A 6,000-nucleotide genomic window follows, 5' to 3' on the forward strand; every position below is an offset into this window, starting at 1 on the left:
TTTTGTACCCAGAATAAAAATATTTTCCTAAGAAATTGGAATAGAAAACTCTGATACCAAATTGTTAAAATAATTGGGTTGAGAAATCTCAACACAAAATATAGGCATTCTATTCAAATTCTTAAAAAAGTATAAATTGAATAGATAAAATTACGGAAACATACCAGAATCCATAATATGCAATCGATTTTGGGCAAGATCTTCAATTTGCAGATCTTCCTTAGTATCCAGAGAATTTTGTCAATGAGGAAACAAAACAAAAGCATCATCTGCAAACTAGGACCATAACCCTTATTTATAGAAACCTAAGTTGCTTATTTCTAATTTGGCCCCTCAACAAATTGTTGGTTAAACCTCGGAAAACGTACCGGTTCCACTGTACAAAAAATTTTGTACAAGTGTCGAACCTTTCCTTAAATAACCTATTGTGTTCTTTAGAAGTTAAATTAGGAATCGCAGACGGAACTTAACATCATTGATTCCAAATTTAACTTATCTGTTCTTAATAGTTTAGATTTGAATCGCAAGCGGAACTTAACACTATTGATTCAAACCTACCTAGATTATTAATTCCATAAATATTAATTTCCAAAATTGGCTTCCAGGACTGCATGGCGAGGCACATGGCCTTCTTGGATATGGGAGCAACCACCACCGCCTAGGCAAAGCCTTTTAAGGAAAGCTAATATTTATTTCCTTAAATAACTCTAAGTCAACCAAAAGAAACAATCGAAACACAAGTTCGAAAAAGAAGAAAACACAAACTCGAAAAACTATTTCGAAAAAACTAGATCTAATTGCCTCTTGTATTTAGAATTCTTACAAAGAGAAAAACTAGCATGATGCGGAAAACAATTGCTAATTATACCTTCTCTTTGTATGCTAATAACCTCGAGATCTTCTGCCGTATTCCTCGCCTCGCCTTGGACGTCGTGTGGGCGACGAACCTCCAAGATGAACACCACCCAAAAGAGAACTTCTCCTCCTTGCAATATTCGGCCACCACCACCACAAAAGAGAAGAGAGCAAAGGGAGAGGAAAAAGGGAGAGGGCCGGCCACCAAGAGATCACCCAAGCAATAGAATAAGAGTTGTGTCTCATGAAGCCCCCTCACCCCTTCTTTTATATTACTTGCCCAAGGCAAATAAGGAAAAACCTTTTACAAAAAATAAAATCATCCAAGAGTTTTTCCTTTTCCCTTTTTATTTTTCCTTTTCTTTCCTCTTGATTGAATCAATCACCAATCAATGGTTATGATCAATCCTATTTGGTTTAGGATTGAATTTGGTTTAATCCTACTGGTCGGCCCTTGCTTGGGCACCAAGCAAGGTGGCCGGCCACAATTAAAAGGAAAGGAAAAATAATTTTTTAAAATTTTTACAAGAAGAAATCCTCTTATAAAATTTACATGCTCTCTTTCCTAAAGTTTGAGTTAAAAAAAGAAAGTTATAAAAATTAAACCATGTTTTAAATTTAAAACTCTCTTATAAAATTTCCTTTTTAACATGGTAATAGAAAATTTAAATTTTAAAACTTCTTTTCCTTTTTCTTAAACCATGAGGATGGTTAAAAAGGAAAGTTTTAAAATCTTTTAAACTCTCTATTTAAATATGTGGCCTAATTCAAATAAGGAAAGTTTTAAAATTAAAATATCTCTTTTAAAACTTATAGTTTTCTACAAAGAGAAGATTTTAAAAATTCAAAACAACCCTCCTTTTGAATTATTATGGCCGACCCCTACAAGCTTGGTCATCAAGCTATAGAGCCTTCAAGAGGATGTGGTCGGCCATTGCTTGGTCACCAAGCAATGGTCCGGCCCCCTTCTTGGACACCAAGAAGAGCCTTACATTTGGATTGACTTGAGGCTATAATGAGGCTACGACAGGGATCTAGAGGAGAAATTGGTTTTGGCCTTCCGATGAGCTTAAGTATCCCGTGTTCGCCCCGAACACACAACTCAAGTTCATCGATAACAACTCATTCCACTAAAGAGTTATTACCGCACTACCGCACCAATCCCAAATTACATTATGGGCTCCTTCTTATCATGAGTGTATTAATCTCCCTGTGTTTAAGATTACGAATGTCCACTAATTAAGTAAATTACTGACAACTCACTTAATTAATATCTAGTTCTAAGAGTAGTACCACTCAACTTTATTGTCATGTCGGGCTTAGTCCACCTGTAGGGTTTAACATGACAATCCTTATGAGCTCCTCTTGGGGACATTCTCAACCTAGATAACTAGGACACAGATTCCTTCTATAATCAACAACACACACTATAAGTAATATCATTTCCCAACTTATCGGGCATATTGATTTATCGAGCTAAACCTCACCCTTTGATAAATCAAAGAAATAAATATTAAATATATGTGTTTGTTATTATATTAGGATTAAGAGCACACACTTCCATAATAACTAAGGTTTAGTTCTTTTACTAAGTCAGTACAAAAAGAACTTACCTAAATGATCCCGCTCAATACACTTAAAGTGTATTAGTGTAATTTATTAGTTAAGATAAACTAATACTTAATTACACTACGACTATACTGATAGTTTGTTCCTTTCTATCTTAGTCGCGAGCAACTGTTTATAATTTATAGAGAACCAACAACATGATCTTCTAAGTGTGACACCACACTTCATGTTGTCTACTATATAAATTAATTGAACAATTACATTTAATAAATAAATACAGATATTGACCAATGTGATTCTTTTATTTTAGCAAATAAATGTTTACAAAAGCTACGCTTTTAGTATACACTCTAACACAAATTAGAAATTGCACATGGTATCCACATTAATTTATTCATAACAATTAAACCCTTAAGTCATATTCCTTAATCATAAATTAGATCACATTAAACTATGACTTCTTTAATTGATGACATTAGAAATTTATAATTATAATTATGGTCCCAAAATTCTAACACTTTTCTATTCTTTCAACTTAAAATTAAGTTGTCCTTTTAAGCAAGAGCCTCTTTCCAAAAGATAGAGTTGTCAAATGGATCAATTTATAATGAGATGGATCGATTTGTGATAGATCAACCATTTGACAGGATGGGACGGGACAAGTGGATTCATCATCTTGGCAGATTAAGAAATCCCCAACTCAACTCAATTTAAAGTAAGTTGCGGGTTAGACGGACCAACCCGTGGACTAAAAACAAATTAAAAAAACTTTCATATTTTCAACATTTTATTCAGAAAGATTTCATCGATCGAATGTATCCAGAAACATATATTTTAAATATAAATATACATAAATAAGTACTCATGTTTGACAAAAATATTATTTATGTTTCAAAATTATACTAAAAAATATAATAAATTGACATAAAATTCTAGTTCGATAAGTTCTTTCTTCTGTGATGAATTGTTGACATCAGTCCTACATTTTATTTTTGTGGATTGAGGAGAAAGGGGTTCAGCGAGAAGAGGATTGTACCATGAGAGAAGTAAAGAGGTCAACCTGCTACAAATGTACAACATAGATTTTAGTAATGAAATGGGGTTGGATCCACGTGTTGATCCGAATGAATCAGTCTTTTCATAGAGGTAAATCTTACATATATTTCTCAATCCGCGGATCAATCCAAACCAGTCACGGGCCTAGGTGAGTCGGTCTGCACCGGACTTGAGTTGATAAAATTTAAATCTAATCTGCTTAAATTATTTGACGGGACAGATAAATTTAACGGATCTAATCTAAATTGAAGATTCTACGAATAATTAATGGACAGGAGCAACTACCCATTGCTTGTTTGGTAGCAATTGTTAGGAAGGAAAAGGGCAATTCAATGAAAAGAGAATTGACAAGTAGAAACTTTTTCGAACAGATCGATGCTTTCCTTATATTTTTTCTAGAAGAAAAGTAAAGACTAAGAAGAAGACTTCCTACTTAATAAACAATAAATCAATCAAGTTGCATTTCAAATGTTCTAGATTGTTACGTATGTTTTTTTTAGTTGGCACGTATTCAGCTCGTACAATCGATTAATCTTATGTAATCGGTCGATTTGATAAAAAAAATTTATTAGTCATCGGAATAAATTGAAAATTATTCATGGAGGTCTATCTAAATAATCAATATTCTCAGGAAAAATCCCCTTACTGTCACTGCAGGATTCAAATCTTAAATTTTTTAATTTTTAATTTTTCCGGAGGTAAAAAGAACAATTGTTATGTATTTGATAGGATGTAAGGCAGTAAGGATCAGTATTGGAGAAAAAGTTCAACTAACTTGAATTAACCGAGTAAACCAATTGAATTTAAAAGTTTGGTTAGATTATTTTAAAATTTTATTTTTTTTTAAAAAAATATTAATTATTTTAAATAATTCAATTTGATGTTGATTTTAAAACTCCTAAATTGAATAAATCAATATCAAAAGTATTATTTATTTTAGAAATCAAGATTATTATAATACTGATTTTTAAAAATTAGTACCATAAAATGGTCATATGGTAAAAAACTGATTCACTCATCTCTAGTATATCCGTCAACCCGCACCATAAAGTGGTCATGATACACTACAAAATGGTGCTAAAAATTAATACTATTATAGTGGTGTTTTTTAAAAATCATTGCAATGATATTAATTTTTAAAAATTAATATTTTATTATTTCAATCTATTTAATTTTTATTAAAAAGATTGATCAATTTAATTAGTTTAGAATAATTTTAATTTATTCAGCTTCCATTTAATATGCATTCAGTTTTGAACTGATTGCTTAGAGCAGCACAAAGTGTGACTTCATAAACTTTGATTTGTTTGACGTCTCTCCTCTCCTCTTGAAGATTATATAAGGCTTTTATTAGGCTAATAGCCTAGTCTATTTTTTTATTATTATTCGTATAAATTTAGTTAAGTATTGATTTTTTTTTAAATCATCCCACATGAAATGAAAGTCCTAAATTAAAATTAAATAGAGTTGAACAAAATCCATCGAGTAGGTAAGGAGCTCAGGAGTATGTTGGTCCAAATTGAAATTGATTTGGACTTATTTTGATTAAGTTATGACTGAACCAAATTTAATTTAATTAAACCAATTCAATCAATTTAAAATGAGCTAAGAATTTTGAGAAAATATATTCTCTTCCTTTGTTTTTTTGTTTTTTTATTCTTTGTCACATATGCAGCTCATGTCCAAGTAAAGACAAATCCAAGTAACAAGTGGTAAAAGACGAAGCACTCGATTTCAACACCCCTGCCAATTTTCCCCATGATGAACACGGAGGACTCAATCACGGTGATTGAAGAGACAAGTAGATGAGGGGGTGAGTTATTAATGAGTGCATTTTATATAGGATTTTTATCGTAGTTTGACGTACATTTTGTCCTATTTTATATGCATATATTTATATTTTCATATCTTTGTGCTTCATTTCGTTACTTTTACTCTTTTAATTTGGAAATTTACTCTTTCCTTATTTTCATTGAAAGGACATGATTTCTAGAGCATAAATCTTTTGGAACTTGAAGTTGGAGCAAGAAGCACACTTTGATGTGTCCCATGATAATTAGTAAAGCTTCTACATATTTATAATGTGTTTGGTTAGAAAGATTTTAAATTTTAAATTTTCATTTCTTGGAAAATAGAATTTGAAAGCTGAAAAGAGAAATAAAATAAATTGTAGAATGATTTTTTGACACATTAGTAATTATTAGAGGTGAATGATGCAAATATACATTTATTTTTTATGTTCATTTTTTAATGGATTTATTTTATTTTCTAAAAACTACAATATGAAAATAGGAATTTTTTATTAACAAAAGAATATTTGCCAACTGCTTCAAGACAAAAAATTATTTATCTATATATCTTGACAATTCAATACATACTGATAATTGAAAAATAAATAATAAATACTTAAATACTCAATATATGTTTAGTTTCATTAAGTTAATATTAACTGAATTTTATATAATAAACAATTAGCTTGTAATTATAGTGTACACCACAGTGTCAAACATATTTCAAGGT

Source organism: Zingiber officinale, chromosome 3A, assembly GCF_018446385.1.
Source record: "Zingiber officinale cultivar Zhangliang chromosome 3A, Zo_v1.1, whole genome shotgun sequence".
Taxonomy (NCBI): Eukaryota; Viridiplantae; Streptophyta; class Magnoliopsida; order Zingiberales; family Zingiberaceae; genus Zingiber; species Zingiber officinale.